The sequence below is a fragment of the Mustela nigripes genome, chromosome 3 (genome assembly GCF_022355385.1).
Source record: "Mustela nigripes isolate SB6536 chromosome 3, MUSNIG.SB6536, whole genome shotgun sequence".
NCBI lineage: Eukaryota > Metazoa > Chordata > Mammalia > Carnivora > Mustelidae > Mustela > Mustela nigripes.
The window spans coordinates 137,318,136-137,338,640 of record NC_081559.1 but is presented as its reverse complement, the minus strand read 5'-3'; the positions used below and the strand labels follow the sequence as shown (position 1 = coordinate 137,338,640).

The 20,505-nt window shown below is 40.3% G+C and overlaps 1 protein-coding gene across 1 annotated transcript in view; it reads right to left on the bottom strand.

Moving 5' to 3' along the window:
• The window catches only part of KCNB2 (potassium voltage-gated channel subfamily B member 2), a 399,688-nt gene extending 379,820 nt beyond the window's left edge, over window positions 1-19,868 (bottom strand). Inside the window, exon 1 of the mRNA XM_059394708.1 lies at window positions 19,581-19,868. The gene's annotated coding sequence lies outside the window, so the exon portion shown is untranslated. The remainder of the gene's footprint in view (window positions 1-19,580) is intronic.
• Window positions 19,869-20,505: the final 637 nt, after the last annotated feature.

The following is a 20,505-nucleotide window of genomic DNA, read 5'->3' as shown; positions in this document are numbered from 1 at the left end:
AAGTGGTTGTTTTTCTGTTTCCAGAATTGCTGTTTTTCTTCTCTTCGATCTGCCGATGGATTTTCAGGTGTTTGCAATCTTTATATAAGGTATCTAGCTGATCTCCGGCTAGCTGAAGTAGTCTCGGCCTGCTACTTCTCCGCCATCTTGACTCCTCCCACCCCTCTTCACCTTCAGATATCAACTCAAGAATCACATCTGAGATAACATCCCCTGATTACCTCGGCTATAAAATAATCTTATTTTAAGAACTAACATAGAATTAGGTGCCTTGTACCTACAGCACTTGTCACAACAGCAGTTTTGCATTTATTTTTGAGTATATATGAGTATTTTTTTAAAGATTTTATTTGTTTATTAGAGACAGCGCAAGAGAGAGTGAGCATGAGCAGGGGGGAAGGGCTGAGGGAGAGGGAGAAGCAGGGTCCCCACTGAGCAGGGAGCCTGACTCGGGGCTCCATCCCAGGACCCTGGGGTCATGACCTGAGCTGACGGCAGATGCTTAACTGACTGAGCCACCCAGGCGCCCCTGGAATGAGTATTTTGACTATTTGATAAATATGCATCCTCTTCAATAGACTCTAAGTTCCTTGAAGGCAGGAATCATATCTCATCTTATTCACCACTGTATCCCAAGTGCTTGGCACGAAGTAGAACCATAATGATATTTTTGAATGAAAAAGTAAATGATCAGATTTATATATTACTTAACATTTATTTAAAAATCATACTCTCATTCCAGCTACTCCATATGACCTGCCACTCCCCAAATCCAATGTGACTATCGTGTCTGAAAGGCTCTTTTCTGCATTCTCCATCTGATAAATCCTTATTCATTATTTAAGATTAAGAAAAAATATTTTGTTCCAGGGTGAATTAATCTCTTCTGCCATAATGGATTAAAAGTTGTTCTATATGTTATAATGCTTTTATCTTGTATCATAACTATTCATTTATTCATTCTTTTTATTCATTCATTCAGCAAATATTTATGAGCCCTACTCTGCCGGAGATGCAGTCTCTGACATTAAGAGGCTTATATTCTCCCCCCCCCCCCGTGTTTGAGTTTTATTTCTTCTGTAAAACAGATAAAAATATTAAGGTTAGTTTTTTGGGGGTGGTTTTTTTTTTAATTAATTTATTTTTTTCAGCGTGACAGTATTCATTGTTTTTGCACCACACCCAGTGTCCCATGCAATCTGTGCCCTCTCTAATATCCACCACCTGGTTCTCCCAACCTCCCACCCCTACCCTTCAAAACCCTCAGATTGTTTTTCAGAGTTATATTCTAATGGAGGTAGATAGGCATTTTACACAAACACACAAGCAACTGACTACAACAGTGAAAAAAACTACAATGGAGAAGAAGGTTCCATGTGAGCTTTAACTGAAAATGCCTTCTTGGCTGTGAGTTCTTAAAAGTATTAAGCTTCTCTTACCCATATTTGCAACTTTGGCATGCAAATGCTTAACAAATTTTGTAGACTATCCAAGAGAATGAATGAGTGAGTGAATAATGAATTTCAAGGCACTATTATCCTTATTTTTGGTCAAATGTTTTGGTTAACATCATCTAACATCAGTTTATTTTGATGACTTCCAATTTGTTTAGAAGTTCTACCTGCCCTTATTTATCTGTCTTGACAAGGCCTGGGTTCAGGATAAGAACTAGGTTTTCTGGACATTTGTAGGGAAGAAGTGATAAATAAGACTCTAACAATTATTGCTGTCCCAACTAGAATATGCTACCTAAAAACACTACTGGTCCTAGTAATGTTCCAGCAGGTGACCTGGGTGACCACCTGTCAGGTATGTGCAGAAGAAACTCCTACCCTGTTGTGAGATGGAGAAGATGGCCTTCAAAGTGGCTTCTATCACTCAAATTTTATGGTTCTATAAGATTTAAGTGAATACCACTCATCTAGATAGTTCACTGGATAAATAAAGGATAGGGAAAACCTTACCCTTTCAATTTCTTTTTTTTTTTAAAGATTTATTTGTTTGAGAGAGAGAGAGAGAGAGAGAGCTTGAGTGCATGCAAGCGTGGGGAGGGGGCAGAGGGAGAGAATTTTCAAGCAGACTCCCCACTGAGCGTGGATCCTGACGTGGGGCTCCATCTCATGTCCCTGAGATCGTGACCTAAGCTGAAACCAAGAGGGGGATGTTTAACCGACTGAGCCACCCAGGTGACCCCACTCTTTCAATTTCGTAAGTTTAAAATTTTGCAAAACTGAATTTTCTATTTCTCAGTATAAGCTAAGAAACAGAAATATGCAAGCCAGAAGAGAAAATGAGATTGAATTTCCACTAAAAAGAAAATAATGAAAAGTAAAAGGAAAGAAGGTATCAGAGTTAGTGAGTCCTCTCACCCCCCACCCCTGCCAAGAGGTAAGTTTACATCCTTTAACAATGATCTTTTCTCTTTCTAAGTAATATAAAGTATTACCATGGAAAGACTATATGAAAAGGACAAAGGTCAAAGGAATGACCCAATGGTAATGGAAATACAAGCAGAGTAGTATTTGGGTTGGGAAAATAGCTTAAGTTGAAAGGTAGAAATCGGGGCGCCTGGGTGGCTCAGTGGGTTCCCCCCACCCCGCCTCTCTGCCTACGTGTGATCTCTATCAAATAGATAAAATAAAAATCTTAAAAAAAAAAAGAAAGGGAGAAATCTTTCCCAACATATTCAAATCACAATATGTGGGTAGCCACATCTTCAAACTCAAAGAAGACTATGGCCAAAATTTGCCTTAGGATGCTCAGTGTAGCCAAAGCCACAGTCCCAACCGTCCATGCTCACAATGCTGTCACGTGTTCTAGCTTCTAGCATGGAAAAGCAGTTTCTAACAGATCAATGGTATCCTTCATTAATGAAACTAATTTAAAAAATCAGAATGTGTCACAAGTAATCGTTTGCTTGATTTTTATTCTGTGCATTAAGTAGAAAAGGAAAGAGGCTCACTGAACTACAGACATCCATCTCCACATCCCTTATAATTAATGTTTTCCATCCACCCTTGTCATCAGTGAGGATCATTAAACACCATTTATTAAGCATCCATCTGTGTATGGCACTTTATAAATATTCCTCCCCTTGCCCCCGCTCCCTTTCTCAATCTACCATGTGTCTCTGTTGTATAAAATGCTAGGGAACTACAATGATAATAAATAATTAATGGTAAGAGCATAAGGCAGATGGACGAGATGACCTACTAACATCTAAGAATCTTAGGATGCTAAATTTACTGCTAATAATATAATTTAGCACAATTTGATAAGAAAATATCAAAGCATTTGATGAGGAAAATGAGCTAATCATATTCCATCAACCTTTTCTAAAATAAAAATGTGAAAATTGGGACCACAGATGGACTGACTGAAAGCCTTGAGTTCATGTGACTTATACCAGATGATACAGTCTTGAAATAAATAATGTGGAAAACAGTGTGGAAAAAATATTAAAAATTATGGTTTTGATAGTACAATAGGGAATGTCATTTTGAAGCAAAGGTAAAAATATTTATACATAAAGGACACCTATTATTTTCATTGAATGGACTACTACATTTAAGAATAATGAAACTATGGACTTCCCTCCCTTTTTTCAGTTCTTCTTTAATGTTGTCAATATTATTTTCCCAATGTTTTTTCTTCAAGGAAAGAGTCAATAATACTGTAGTCAGGATTATAGTCCAAGAGTGTGTCAAGGTAAAATAAGCTATTGCTGTAAGATTCAGATTTATAATTTGGATTTTATTTCAGCTTAAGATCAAAATGCCCATACGTAGAAACTCTATTTCCTAGAAAGTAAGGATATTCTTGGAGATGTATATGAAGGAAAGCCAAAGTTATGATCTCATTTGCTTTGTGAATTTTGTTAATAATTACCATTTTTATCACCTACCACATGTTGGGTAATTATTATATGCAGCCACTATGCTTATCCCTTAATTTTCAGAATGAACATGTTCATTAATTCTCAACCCACCTACGGATGGATATTATTATCTTTAATTTACCAATAAAGAAACTGAGGCTCAGGGGCGCCTGGGTGGATCAGTCAGTTAAGCATCTGCCTTCAGGTCAGGTCATGATCTCTGGGTCCTGGGATCAAGCCCCATGTCAGGCTCCCTGCTAATAGGGAGCCTGCTTCTCCCTCTCCCTCTGCCCCTCTGTCCTCAACCTCCCCCTGCCCCTGCTCTCCCAAATAAATAAATAAAATCTTTAAAAAAATAAGCCGAGGCTTAGAAAGGTAAGCTCTTTGTTCAAGATGACATCAATAGTAAGTGCTGGTACCAGGATTCCAGTCCAGCATTATCTTAATGCGAAGCCTCCCATGTCTGTAACTTCATAAGATGCTGGAGATTTTCCTTGAATGGCAGGATTCTGGATGCCTCAGAATGATAAATAAATGGAAATATGGAACCAATATTGAGGAATATTTTTAGCATTATACAGAAGACTAAAACTCAAATAATTCTTATACCATTATATCTATCTCTTGGTCTAAGCAGCATGAATAAAATAAATTACATGTCCTAATTTTCTTATGTATAGAGATGGTAGGGTTGGCAACTATTTTTCTAGTTCTAAATTTTTAAAATTAAACAAATTTTATTTTATTAAAAGATTTTATTTGTTTATTTGAGAGAAAGCAAGCATAGGGAGAAGCAGACTACTCCTCAGGTAGCCCCCATGCAGGGCTCCATCCCAGGACCTGGGATTATGACCAGAGCTGAAGGCAGATACACCTGACTGAGCCACCAAGGTGCCTCTAAACAAATTTTAGTAAATGACTTTGTAAAGTAATATTATTAGCCTTAGTATTTGAGATTTATAGTCAAGATAGATGTTTTAAAAATATAAAATTCAGGAGCACCTGAATGCCCCAGTCAGGTAAGTATCTGCCTTCAGCTCAGGTCATGATCCTGGGGGTCCTGGGATCTAGCCTTGCGATGGTTTCCCTGCTGAGCAGGGAACCTGCTTCTTCCTCTCTTTCCTGTTTGTGCTCTCTCTCTCGCTATCTCTCTCTCTCTCTCAAATAAAATCCTTCAAAACATGTATATAAAATTCATAGCATTTGGAAGGGCAACATTAGTGGATTGAAATGATTTTCCCAGGGTCCATTCAGCGTCAGCGCTAGAAGTCAACTCTCTTGTTCCTGAGTCTGTATTTTTCCACTAGACCTTGCTACCTTAGAGCACCAAAAATAAATATAAAAGTACAATAATGGAAGAGGAGAAAGTTAAGTAAGAGCAATCCAACTATCTCATATTTAGGTAAGCCTATAAATACTGATGAATTGAACCTAATTATTAATGAATCCTGACTAAAACATAAATCCATAATTTCTCCTATTTCAATAATGGTCAGAATGGGAAAAGATAAAAAATTACAAATAATACATACTGAGTTAGGTACACTATTCCTTTCTCATTCCCTCCCTTCCTTCCTTCCAAAACCATGTGTTAATTGGCTATCACTATGTACTGAATGAGGGGATACAAAATTTGGTAAGGTAGCCCTTGATCTCAAAGAACCCATAGCATTACAAGAATTTTTGGATTTGTGCTTTTAGCATATGTCTTATAGGCTCAGATAATATTATGGACTTAAATATTTCTTTAACTGGCACCTAATTAAAGCTTTCCACCTGATTTAAACATATTAATGTGAAGAAAGGGAAAGGTATAAAATACCAGCAAATGACACAGATGTCTTAATTCATGGGGATTTAAGGAGCATAATGTTCATTTATGTGAGCTAGAGCCTTGGCCACCATTTGCAATTTTAAAAGCTTTTTGGGGTCTTAAATGAATTAATGAATTAAATGGTTATTTCACTAATTCATTTGACACAGACTTACTGAGCACCTACAACTATATCAAACACTGTGTTACAAAATGCCTGTCAGAAAATGGGTCCCTAAAAAAGAAAATAGACCAATCCTTACTATAGCATTCTACTTTAGCTGCACACATAGAACTACAAGCCATGTTTATTATTAAGTATTTTGCTGGGCCTGAATAAAGCCAGAAGACAATTTTAACAAGTAACTTTTTTTTTTCACTAAAAATTTCATTTATTTATTTTCAGCATAACAGTATCATTATTTTTTTACCACACCCAGTGCTCCATGAAATCCGTGCCCTCTATAATACCCACCACCTGGTACCCCGACCTCCCACCCCCCCGCCACTTCAAACCCCTAAGATTGTTTTTCAGAGTCCATAGGCTCTCATGATTCACCTCCCCTTCCAATTTACCCCAACCCCCTTCTCTCTAACTCCCCTTGTCCTCCATGCTATTTGTTATGCTCCACAAATAAGTGAAACCATATGATAATTGACTCTCTCTGCTTGACTTATTTCACTCAGCATAATCTCTTCCAGTTCTGTCCATGTTGCTACAAAAGTTGGGTATTCATCCTTTCTGATGGAGGAATAATACTTCATAGTGTATACGGACCACATCTTCCTTATCCATTCATCCGTTGAAGGCATCTTGGTTCTTTCCACAGTTTGGTGACCGTGGCCATTGCTGCTATCTGTACCCCAATGTTTATAGCAACAAGTAACTTTTTAATGGCTTCTGAGCTTTCTATGTGCACTCTTTCTATAAAGCCTAATGAAAACGCTCTCCTTAGATTTAGGGAAAAAAAACTAGGATTCCAAATTTAAAATGACATTTATCTCAAAAGTAAATTAATATTTAATGGTAGCCTAATTAATAATTGTGATTTTATGAACTAAAGACATTTAGCATTGAAGCCCCTAGTCACATTTGTTCTAAACTATACAGACTAGAAAATAGAACTAAAGATGGACCATCTCTTCTCCAATGTTACTTTACTGCTATACTTCAGAATTGTACCTTCTAAATACCCCTTTCTCATTCTGGAAGATAGTGCTTTTCATTTGTGAAAAGCAGAACAAAGAATTCAAGAGATCCAGACACATGGGAACTTTCAAAGGATTCAAAGCAACTCTAATGTTATCTAGGTGATAACTATTAAAAAAAAAAGCACGATACTTTACCGTAACATGCTTTACATAATAAATATTGAAATTATTGTATCTGAGAAATCTCCAAAAATATATCAATTGGCACGTCAAGAGCTATTATCATTTCCGAGGGGATTTTTTGTTAATCACCTGAACTGATAAAATAGCTCTTATAAATAAACACAAAAGAAATCACGATGCAAAAGGAAGGGAACTTGTTAACGCAGAATTGTGTCTGTGTCATTTTAGAGGTTAGAGAGGAAACATGAATAGAGGAAGAAACATGAATAGAAGGAGACAGAGATAGGATGGACAAGAATGTAAGAATGAAAGAGGTTGAAAGAAAGGAAGAAAGAGAGAGAAAGGAAGGAAGGATATCCTGTCTGGGCAAAGTGGGCATGAGAAAGCATTTAAGGTCACATTAGACACTTAACAAAGATAATGTTCTATACTTGTATAATATTTTATATTTTGTAGTTCACAAAGAAAGAAATGCCTTCGGTAAAGAACAATTCCTATGCATAGAAACAAATCATAGTGCATCCAAATCCCTTCACGGGGATGTACCTGGGAGATACTCCACAGAGTCGAAATAGGCATTGGTCTCCACAGATGGCTTGCATGTTTATATATGGTTAGTTGGAGGCTGATGCTGGTTGTAAGCGGGTATTTCTAGACTTTAAACCATACTGCTTTTGAAACTTAGTGCTTCCTAAAGTAATTCATGCTAATAATAACCCAGGCCTTCACGTCTTGTATGGTAGCACTAGCCACATATGGATATTGAAATTAAAAATTTAATTTCTCAGTCTCACAAGTCACATTTCAAGGGTTCAATAGCTTATGTGGCCAGTGCCTGCAGAATCGAGAGCACAGACACAGAATATGCCCAACACCACGACAGTTCTATTAGACAGCATGGGTGTAGACAACTCTCCTGTGAAGTTATGAAGCTCAGGTCTGTTCTGAAAATAGGGATGAGAGAAAAATTCTATTGGAAATAACATATTCTTCCTCAACTCACTCCACCAGTGGCTTCTAATCTTGCCAGTGGTAGCCCTTCAAACTGCACTTTCAAACTGCTCCAGTCCAGACTCTAGAAACATTTTAGCCCTGGTCAAGAAGCAGGTGAAGAATGTTTGAGTATAAAATAGTGTAGGGCCATGGCCTGGCTGTTCATCAACATGCTGGCCCTACTCTAGTCCTCTCTGGTCTACCCTGGGCAGCAGTTCTTGGTAGCCGCACTCCTGGTAGCTGTTCTGGGACCCAGAACCTGACTTAGGTCCTGGTTCCATCCATTCCTTCACTCACTGACCCAACGCATTAACAATGAGCCCCAACTATGTGGCGGTGCTGTGGATAAATCAGTGAATAAGGACAGCCTCTGCCTTCAGTGAGCTGATGTTCTCACACAGCAAAACGACACAGGAGAATGACCCACAATCTAGAACTGGGGTAAGTGCTGCGAAGGAGAATAGACGATGCTAAGAAAGAGAATAATGGAGAGACCTGCTCTACTCTGGGGGCCTGAGAAGGCCTCTCTGAGCAAATGACTTTTGACCTGAGATCAGGGACATAAGTAAGAGTTAGCCAGGTAAAAGCAGGAACAGAGAGCACCCCAAACAACCACCTGTGCACACCTTGAGAGCCAAGGAATCTCGGGCACCTTGAATAAACTAAAAGAAAGTCAGAAATCATAGCAGACTACGAAGGGTAAGTGGCCTGAAAAGAGGCAGGTGGGCAGAGGCCAGACTGACCAGAGCCTCTATAAACAGCAGCCTTACACTAGTGATGCTTTGGAAAGCAAAGAAGGAATATGGTAACCCGTGAGTTAAGGACTGAGGTCTTTAGTCTAAGAAAAGTGGGAAATCATTTAAGGGGTAAAGGTAGAGGAGTGATATGATCAGATCTGCCATTTATAAAAAAAAAAAAAAAAGAAAGAAAAGAAAAAAGAAAAGCAAAGGGCAAAATGGATTGAGGGGACAAGAAAAGAAGCTAGGGGTCCAGTTAATAAGCTTTAGTGGAAGTCCAGAAAGAGGTGTTGCCATTTTGGTGATGGCATAGGGAATGGTCCTGTCCATTGTGCCTGAAACCCTGCATTTATAACGTGACCATCACATGGCTCTCCCGACAACAGACACCCATGTCCAAACTAGTCTGGACTCCTGCTAGCTACATACAATAGACTTCTTTCTAAATAAATTCTTAAATATTCACAAACCATAGCATTTGAGCCTGGATCTTCCTAAATCTGCCTGCCCCATCTACCCCTACCTGTCTGAATCTCAAATACTGCCTGTTCTCAGACTCCCCTCCCTCCTAATTTGACCAGGGTTAGTCCCCCAGGACTCCACAGATCTAACTTCCTGCCCACTTGGACTGCCGCCGGCCATCCATCTCTGGCCTTTCCAGATGCCACATGTGCCTACCTGGCTGGTTTCCTCTTAGAACTAGCTACCCCGGCCCTGACATGACTGAGTGCCCACTGTTAGAAAATAGGAGGAGGAAGTGGAAAAAGAAGCAAAGAACTCAAGTCCCAGAGTCCGCAAAGAACAAATCAGGTGACCAGAAGCAGAGCATAACGGTATCTCTGGGTAATAATGGCACCATAAAGTCTCAACTCCCCCATTTTAGCATACCACAGCCCACATGTGGCTCCTCGGTCCACAAGCATCACCCTCACCCTTTCATGTCCAGCAGCCTTGCCTTTGCCCGTCACTCTCCTTTCCAAGTAGTTCATAAAGAACCCCCAATCATCTGGATCCAGGGCAAACTCATTGCCCTTGCCGCTGAAGAGGTATCAGGGCAGAGGGGCGGTTCTTGTCTGTTTCCAGATAGACTATAAGCACTGTGAAGGTAATGACCAATTTTGTTTAATCTGATGACCGAGAAGAGTGCTTTACCCAGTAAAAGTACTTAATAAATATTTGCTAAGTGCATGTCCTTAAAAAGCTACCTACAATTTGGAGACAGCGGGGGTATGAGAAAGCAGTAAGTTCTTTCAGAGAAGGAACTACTGCTTTGTTTTGGGGCAGGGGGAACATAATGGAATGTTTGGCCATTACAGGCAAGTCCCTTTGCAGACCGGCTCACTGATGCACCTTGAGAAAGGACAGAAGGGAAATCCTAGATAAAGAGATGTGAGGAAGAGTCTAGGGGAAGAGAAAGGCCACGCAAATGGCTTGTATCTGGGCCCCAGAGAGATCCGAGCTGGTGAGCAAACCCCCATTGTAAGGAATGGTAAAGACATTTGTAGAAGCACTGATGTCTAACATTCAATTAGAACTAGTTTCTTGTCTATGGTAGAATTACCATCCTTTATCCCAAAGCACTCAGCCAGAGTCTGTTACGGATAAGAGCCTCACACCAGTGATGCTTTAGGGAATTAGGGAAGACTATGCTGGTCCCAGAAGTCTGGATCGAGAGCCAATAAGAAGATGGGAGTGAGGTGGGGCGATGTCATGCATAGAATGGATTAACTGGAGAATGAATGTAATTCAAACCCTTTCCTCCCTAATATATTCTGGAGGAAGACGACTATAGCTGGAATGGGCTAATTGTCTAAATTTATGCTTCACTTTTGTAAGAGAGAACAGTCACTGGGAAGCTCTTATTAACCCAGGGATTGCATTTCCCAGCCCCTGTGCATCTAGGGGGCCATCTGACTAGTTTTTCTCAGCAGATTACAACCAGAAATGTTGCTGTCATCATTTCTAAGTCAAGATGTTTAAGAAGTAGATGTTGCCTTTTCAACTCTCCCATCCTCCCCACATAAACACCTCTCCCCATTTGATAGTGGGTGAGAAACTTTTATATTATGTCAAGCCACCAACATTTCAGTTTGTTATAGCAGCTAGTATCATCCTAACTTATTCTGAAGCTGATACCTTGAAGGGAGTGCCACCTTTAAAAATCTAAATATGTAGCGTGGCCATAGGTCAGGAGACAGACAGAGGAGACTAGAGGCTTGGAACCCTCCTCAGCCCTAGTGAAACTGCACTAACTCCAGAGGAAATGGGTAGAAAGAGCCAGAATGCTTGTGTGTGATCGCTGCTTCTCAGTGCCTACAGCAAGGTGTTACTGTGATGGCTGCTTCTCAGTGCCTACAGCAAGGTGTTACAAGATAACGGATGAGCTCAGGAAAGAACCGGCTGGTTTGAGAACAGAGATAAGGGCAAATAGCCAAACTCTAGAAATCCAAGACTATGAAGCTGCAACAGTACACTGCTTCAGGGACTCTAACAGTAAGGAATAACGCTGAAAATGGCTTCGAATAACAGATACCTATTTTTGACAAAATGACTCAGCCTTGCAACAAAGATCTAATAAGTCACCCAACCACCCATGGCTATTCTTTCAAATGACCTCAAAGAAACCACTTGAGACATGGTGGTTGAGACGTGAGCAAAGGAATGAAGCAGGATCAAGAAGTACAAATAGGAAAGAATTTTCAGTGAAGTTAGTAGTGTAACCGACACAAAGCAAACACATTAAAAACCTATGAAGATTTTGAGGGAATTGTATTGTCAAAGAAATTAGGAGCCTGGCCTGAGGGGAATGAAAAAGAAAACAATGACTATAAAACAACTTCTAAGACCAGCAAGAAGCGTGCTGAGAAGGTAATATAATTCCCAAAAAGGACATACTTCTCAATACCCATTCTGGCTGAGTAATGGGTAGGGAAGAATCTCTCAGAGGGTGACCAGGGCTACAGATAACAATGGACAAAGGAGTCAGTCATTCTAAGATGGAAAAACCAAAGTCTAAAAAAAAAAAAGAAATTTCCCCTACTGCCAGAGCAGGAGGTTTCTGGCAAGGTCTAGCAGGATATCTTCCATGTTATGGGCCAATGAATGCATCTCCCATTCTTCCCTTTACCAAATGAGAATTTTTGAATGCAATGATTCTATACCTGATCTAACATTATGCCATGGGAGGCCAATAAACTGTCTTTCAGTATAAAGGTTCCTGGACAATGAGGAGCCAGACTTAATGGGGAGGACTTAGCATCGCCCGTACAGCCTGGATTTTGAGATGGGCACAATGACCAGGGGGAATTCAGGTAGTTTTCTGGGGCCGAAGTTTTGCTACACGTGGCCAGAGAGGCAGAATATGATAGAAATAGTTATTGAGCAGAATTTTGCTTCTCTTTCCATGACACAGAAATGTTGCTGGGGAGTGGCTAGCCAGCCAGAGGTTAAATACTCCAGCCCTCTTTGTATGTAGATGGAGTGATGTGATTCTCTCACCAACAGAATGTGAATAGAAACAAGGTATGTCACTCTTAGGTAAACCATCTCTATGTTCATTCACAGCCACAACTTCCAGCTAGATACAGAGAACTCCAAATCCCTAGAACATGGCAAGAACATGGGTCCCCAGATCACTGCACAAAACACACACACAGGACTCTCATATGAGCAAAAAAAAAACCAAAAAAACAAAAAAAAAACTTCTACTCTATTAATCACTGAAGTTCATGTTACCACAACCAAGACATTGACCTCTGAAGAAGAAAGACTGGGTTTCCAAACCTGTTATTCCGATCCAGGCTGGGAGCTGACAGACTTAGGGACACTTGGTTATAAATGTTTGCCATGGGGAATTCAGACCCTCCTCTTCTTCACCATTTCTGTTAGGGTAAGTCCTGGCCCTTATCCTACCTGTATGCCTCAAGAGTCTCCTAATTAGTCTCCTGGGCTTCAATCTCTGCTCCTCTTACCATCCATCTTCCTCATGCTACCTCAGAGACTGCCGCCCACACAAAGAGGACCATGTCACGCTACATAAAATTACAGTTAACCCTCACTGCCTGTCCCATAGGATAAAATCAAAGTGATGTAACACAACACACAACACATTTCCCAATTAATCTCCTACATTCTTCAACATCATCTCCCCTCATTTCCCTGCAACTGACAATGTTGAGCCCCAACTACCAGCCAAGTCCTTTTTATGACACTGCTTTGCAAATGCTGTTCCCTCTGCCTAGAATGTTCTCCATCGGCCTCCTTTTTAGCCTGGAAAATGCTCACTCATCTCTTAAGAATTAGCTTAGTTGTCATTTCATCTGTGAAGTCTTGCCTGACTCTCCCACATAGAAGATGGAATCCTGACTTCTATGAGCCAGCCTCACTATTGTGCCTACTACTGGGGTGTTTTCTATTATTCAGTTATCCTCATGGTCTGATTTTGTTGCTGTTTATTTTCTTTGTTATTCAGTCAGCCTTTCAGTTTATCTTCTTACTAAAAACTTAGAGAGTCCTGCTTTTTCCAAACAGCCCAGGGGTGCATTAGAATGAGATTGTCTCCCTTCAGTGGGAGACTCTCTCCATGATCAGTGTTGCTGAATGACATTACTCCAGTCTTTTGGGTGAGTTTTCTACAACTGTGAAATATTTGGAAGGCAAGGCCCAGGAACACCAGAAACCCTACAATGTGTACAGAAATCCTGCACCCCCTAAGTTTTACACTACTGATCTGACACATATGTGCATGCACAACTAGCTCAACTAGCTTGTGAGTACCTGTGGTATCTTAACCCCATTGTACAGCAAATGTTTTCTACATGGGAATTTTCTAGGAAAGTACCATATTTGGAACTTCACCAAGATTTGCTCACCATTTTGGAGAGTCATGTCACCAACTACAACGCTGCTCATGGAAGCTCATTCACTGATAGAGTACACCCACATGTTTGCAATTGTAGCTGTCACATGCAATGGATACATTGACTTCATTCTTATTTCAAAAATGCCAAATATACAAAAGTGTCACCAATATTCAGTTGAATGCTTTCTCTTAAATCCAAATGTATACATTTTAAGTAGAAGCATCTGACTACTTTAGTACCTCTTGGTATAGTCATGCTGATCATATGCAAACTGACATACCTACAAGTTTATCATAATAAGCAGCTTTCCTTTGATTTCTAGCTTCTATTACAGATAAAGAACTTACTGATTGTTCAAATATTACCTATGATGATAGGTTATATTATCCACAAATACCATTTCAGGGAAGTAAATGGAACATTACAAAACCCTGCTTACGAAAAGGGGACACTGGGTCTGATGGAGTAGTGAATCAAGACTAAATACATCTAGGAACTCAGAGCAATCACATTTTTTTTTTTTTTTTTTTACTCTCAGGATGCTTCTGTTGGGCAACTGCTCCATTGAATTGCCATTCTGCTCTGCCAACAGCATTTATGACATTTTGTTATGATTTACTTGTCTGCATGTGCAGGCTGTGAGGGCATGCCGTCTCATTCATATTTATGTCCCCAGCACCTATTATAGGGCTGGGCACCAAGATAGGAGCTCAGGAGAAATCCTGAGGACAAAATACCCAATGAGAATCCTAAGGAGGTAGGCAGCCCCTGGCTCTTCTGATAGATCTCTGAATCAATTATTCACTATTTTGCCTATACCAATATTACTAAGCTTTCTTTATTCTACCTAACATGAAAGTGAGTTAGGTACAAACTCAATTTTCTCTCTTCCTTGTAGGCCCAAGCAGTACCACATTCACCTTTGTAGCCCCAAAGAGCCCTGTGCAGAGGAAGCAGTCAATCAATATTATTTAAATCAAATTATTCCCCAGGAATAATTTATACATAATGGTTACATTTTTAGTACTAATATTACTATACTTTGGGTATATCCCCGATTTTTAAAAAGGGCATTTGTGGACTGGGCTAGAGACCTAAACATCAAAAAAGTACTGTTTCTCTCAATGCAATACAAGTTCCAAAAAAACCAAACCTCTAAAATCGACTTATAAGCTGTAAGCCAATTGTAGGTTGAGAGTTGTCTATACAGTATGTGATGGAGCTTATGAGACCTAACATCTGTGGGAAATATTAAAATGTCAATCATGAGGCTATATCTAAATATTTAATTATATGGCATCCTACAGGGAATATCTGGCCATTTTATCTTCCAGATTTAATCCAGATGGTATTTTTCACACAATCAGAAGCAGTGGCTATTTAGAAAGAACTTTACCTCAATCATTATATAAGATTTTCTTGATGAAAATCTCAGTAATTTATAATCTGATTTATGCTTTCACAATTACAGTTGTCACTTAATTTTAAAAAATGCAGTCTAGACAATATACTAGAAAGCAAACCTGTCATGTGACTGTATTCCAATTCTATAATATATATATAATTCTATAATATATAATACAACATTTTACAGAGAAAAATATGGGGACACAGGTAAATTAAAATTATATATTAAAAACTAAAAATATTCTTTTTACATATGAATATATAATTCTAAAAATAACAAATTTAAAAATGTAATACTTTACTTTATTCAAAATAATTCACAAAAGTTTTTAAAAACTGGAAATGAAAACAAAATAAACTATCATTTGAAACTGGCCAGTCACTTCTCAGCCAGCTTTATTCCCTGTGGTCACTCTAAGAGCTGTACTTTCTAATGTTTCAGCATTCTGCTAACAGTCTACCCAACTTTTAAAGATCAGCCTCCAGTAATCTAGCTTCTGATTTTAAAATTATGTTGAAAATTTTGGGGTTTTTACCTACTGAAAGTCTCTTCTTTTGACCTATTCCAAGCATCCCTGTCATCATAACTATGGTCATATCCTTTAATGGGAAGACAGAGCTTCAAATAAATCTAGAAGCTGCAAACATCTTTTCTTATTCTGTTTGGGATCACACTTAATACTTCTTAATATCATAGTGGTTAAGTAGAGCCAGAATACCTGAGTTCAAGTTTGTACCATTTACTTCCTATGTGACTTTACATAAGAAACGTCTCTGTACTTGAATTTTCATTTCTGTATAATAAAGAGGATTAGTGATAGCTTCCTCAGAGGGTGGTTGTGAGAATATTTAATAAAAACACTGAAAACATTTCCTAGCTGAAGTGGTTGCTAAAATAATAATAGTAAAAAATATTATTTGGTTTATATAAATAAAGAAATCATAATATAATTATTAAAATATAATATAAATACTTATAATAATGTTTTAATTTAATTTAAATTTAAAGAGTAATCACTTTAATAAAAGCTGTTATTGTTTTTTAATAATTCCCCAAACTATAGACTGACAAATTTTCATGATCCTCTTCATGATTTGCCTTAATTAACTTATTAAGTATGAAACTGTTAAATACATGTCTAAATGCCAGAGAGCCCTGATTCTGAACTATATATGTGATTTTTCCATTAGTTATATATTCAAGTTTTTTTTCTCTACACTTTAAAAAATCCTTGAGAGGCAGGGACTATGTCTGCTATCTGTTTTACACTGATTATATTCTAATCAATTCTAATCTCCTTATACACACTTAATGAGTAATAAATGGATTAATGAATGAGTTAGTGAGTAGATATATGACATTAAATAACAATAGAGATAGGTAAAATTCAATGTACAAGAACAGGTACTTTTCCCTTAAAGATAATATGATAGGGGAAAAAAAGGATAATATGGTAGGGTTTGGCTTACACAGACCAAGGAGTCTCTGGTCACACATACTAGACCTTTAGCTCGACAGCCTGGGCTTGTAGTAAAGAACTGGTGGGAATTTATATTTAAAAAGCTCAAAGAGGAAACAACCACTGAACAAGAATGGGTTACAGAACTAGAATATGAAGATACTTACAGTATATAACTGAAAAATTTAAGACTGTGCTGCTCTATAAAGTTCATCTTATCACTTTGGGAGTAACAAGGTCATAAGCTCTTATCTTAAAAAATACTCTGAAAAATTACTGAACTTAAAAAATAATCACTTATAATGCATGCTTACTCTTCTCTGAAAGCTTTGTGAAAACAACAGGCATCGTGATTTTATGCAAAATCCACTTGAAGACTATTAGCAAATCTCAAATAATATTATATTCTGAAGTAAAAAGAGTATCTTAACCTTACGTTTTTACCCTAAAATGTATTATGTGATGTCCTATCAACTTTAAGGAATTTAGTCTCTAAGGCATAACACATTTCAAATAATGAATTACTTCTTTATAATTCCTCAAGGAAAAAAATGTATGAGGTTAGAATGAATAAATTTTGTAGCTCTCCAACATTTTACCAGTAATTTGGTCTACTTTCATAGAATGTACACATATCCCAATCTCCCCAGAATACCATTTCAAAATGCCAGATATAAATAAAAAAAATATTTTTTCCATGCTTAATGATGATTTTCCACAGATATACAGCCAGATATGCAAAAAGGACCTCAGCAGGTTATTATTCTGAGTTACCAAGAAACGTTACCGAAACCATATCCTGCCATTGTGCTTTTTCTAGCTGTCTCACTTTTGTTACCATGCTGGAAATGAGAAGCCTGAGTTCATGCTCACAGTTGCTCCGCGGTGTCAACAAGGAAACTTTAAAAGCCAAACAGCCAGGATTAGATAAGGTAATAATTTTCACTACTCCTATCTGAATATTCAGTAAACATGTATGCCTGGAAAGTTAAACTGTGGGATTTGGAGAAAAGTGAAATTGGAAACAGTTTAAACTGACACATGGATTGATTCTACTTAGAAAAACCTCAGCGAGAAAGAAAAGACAGATGCTAGAATTCTCAAAGTGTAGGCAATGGAGCTATTTTTTTGGAGTCGGTGTGTGTGTTTGTATATGAGGGAGATTTGGAAGCACTACCCTGGAGAAGGAATGGTGAAGGTTAAAAGGAGGAAGAAAGCAAAGAGAACTGCCAACTGATTCACTCCTTTCTCCAAGAGTCTGTACTGTGCCAGAAAAGGAAAAAGAGTGCATTAGACCAAATTCTATTCATGGTAAACAACTGGTCTGAGCCTGACAGCAAGAGAGAGGGGATTATAGTATTTACTTCGTGGAGGCATATTCATTCTTCTAGGTGAAGAGAATACTTTTTATTCAGTGGAGGAGAAAAAAAGTTATTTATATACTGTACCCTCAATATTCTCAGAAAGTCTACACAACCACACAAGCAAGCTCATTATTTATGCCCTACATAAAAAACACCAGCCCTGGGGCACCTGGGTGGCTCAGTGGGTTAAGCAGCTGCCTTCAGCTCAGGTCATGATCTCAGGGTCCTGGGATCGAGCCCTGCGTCAGGCTCTCTGCTCAGCGGGGAGCCTGCTTCCCTTCCTCTCTCTCTGCCTGCCTCTCTGCCTACTTGTGATCTCTCTCTGTCAAATAAATAAATAAAATCTTAAAAAAAAAAAAACCACCCCTAGCAGCAATTAAAAGTACATATATATATATACATAATGGGCCACATTACTCAACTGTTTTAAGTTTTGGTTCATTTAAGAATCAAGAATTCTTTAGTTTAGATGTCTATCAATCTAATTCATGTCTTATAAGTAAGTTTTGGACAACTTTATATTTATTCACAGACATACACCCTCTAAAGAGTGAAAAAAAGCAAAACTATTTTATACATATGTATGTGTGTGTGTGTGTCATTTTTTAAATGTTGCTCTCTTTTTTGAAAATCTCTTCTGGAAGTTATGCAGTATTGACAAGCTGTCCTTTGGATTTTTAACCAGCACTTACCTTTCTCTAGTCTTATGAAATGTAGTATCTCAGTTGATGAGAACTGATAAACATACCAAGAGACCACTGTCCCACACAAAGCCACACATTTAGAAACAGTAACAAATTCCTACTTCTCTTTTGAGTTGAGCGTAAAAAATCAAATCCCAACAAAATCCAACAACCAGTGCAAAAACAGAAATGTGCAATGCTACTTAAAATATTGACATTATTGCATAACTTGATTAGAAGGAATGTTGAACCCGCATGAAATAAACCCAGTGTACAACTGAGCACTCTACGTTTTTAGTGTAATCTTGTCTCTATGATTCTATCACTTGTGCAGTCATAAATGATGCATAAATGGCATGTTTGTGCATATTGCACACTGACAATTTTTATGAATGAATACACAAAAATGCTCAGAATTCGAGAAAATGGATGGCAGCACACTATTTTGAAAACGGTCATTAAGCCTTGGAAGCAAATGATGAGGGAAATGGTCGGTGTCTTTTGGTGCCATTCAGGGCAATTGTATTTCCAAGTCCCCTAGCAGAGTGTGTTGGAAACAGCCATGAAGCTCTTTCCTTAGAGACTGGTTCTCCCTCTCAGGAACACTGCTACAGAACGGAGAACGCGCACCGCTTCAAGGATAAAATGCATGCATGTCCCTGTGCTCCGAGCACTGTTCATACATCGGAGACATCACACTCCCTAAATCCGGTCCCACAAGTGTGTGCATGTGAGTGTGGCATTTACCAACAAATGAACAGAAGGCAACAAGAGCTCGCCTGATGGAAATAACATTCCCCATCCCTGCCCAGGCAGGCTGCTCAGCACCTTCTCAGGGGCTAACACTGGAGTGCCTTCCCCACGGGGACGGAGCCGTGCACGAACAACCCTCTCAGGGCTAAGTCAGCTTCAGCTTTGTGTGTAAGTCCACTCGGCGCCTTATGGCAGTTTGCAATTCCTTTCGCAACTCAAGTCTGGCTAGGCTGCCCGCGATGATTCATTCTTACAAGGAAGACCCCTTCGGGGAGCAGCAAAGCCCCTTCACTTACCTAGCTCCCACAGACCCCGCTCAGCAGGCGGCACGGGCTCGGGCACCACAAAGGGTTGTGGGATTCCCCGCTCCCTCCGGGGCTCCTCTCCCTGCGACGGTCCCCTTCGCCAATGATCTGTCGCTGGAAATCCCCCTCCCCTCCACGGAGAGGAGGGTCTCCCCGGCTGGCTGGAGCTCCTGGCGTTTTTCCCCCTCTCCTCACATCCCTGACTCTGTTCACGGTCTCTAGCAGGAAAGCTCAAAGGAGAGGCGGCGGGAGGAAGCTAAGGTATCCTTAAAAAGAACAATAATCTTCATCGATCTTCGCCCCCTTCCCCACGCGGGCCCCCATCCCCCTGCCGCCGCCGCCGCCGCCGCCCAGACAGGAGAGGGCTGGGATAGAAAAGGAAAAAATCGAGCGGGGCTGAGCTCGCCGCGCGGAAGGAGCCGGGAAGGCGAGCCGCGCGGGCCGGAGAGTTGCCGCTCGCTCGGGCTGCCGGCGGAGAGGCGGCGGCGGTCGGCGGGGGCGGAGGGTGGTGGGTGCTTGGTGGGTGTGTGTCTGTGGCGGAGCCGGGGAGAGGCTGGGCGCGGGAGGCGAGGCAGGGCGCTCGGGGGCGCCGGGCCGGCGCGCACACCCGCCCGCGGCCACCCCGCCTCGCGCTCCGCCTCCTCCCGCGCTCCGCGCACCCGCGGGCTGAAGGGGCCGCCGCCGCCGCCGCCGCCGCCTCCTCCTCCTTCTCCTCCTCCTCCTCCTCCTCCTCCCAGGCGCTCGCGGCTCTCGAGGTGGGCGGCGGGCCCGGGTGGCTGGGCTGAGCTGCCGGCCGGGCACCGTCGGGGACGCCCCGGTTCGGCCTCGCGGGGCGGGAGCTGTGCGCTCGCCCTGGGACAGCGCCCCCGAGCCCAGGGCGCGGCCGGGGCTCGGGCGAGCGGGCGGGCGGGCGCCG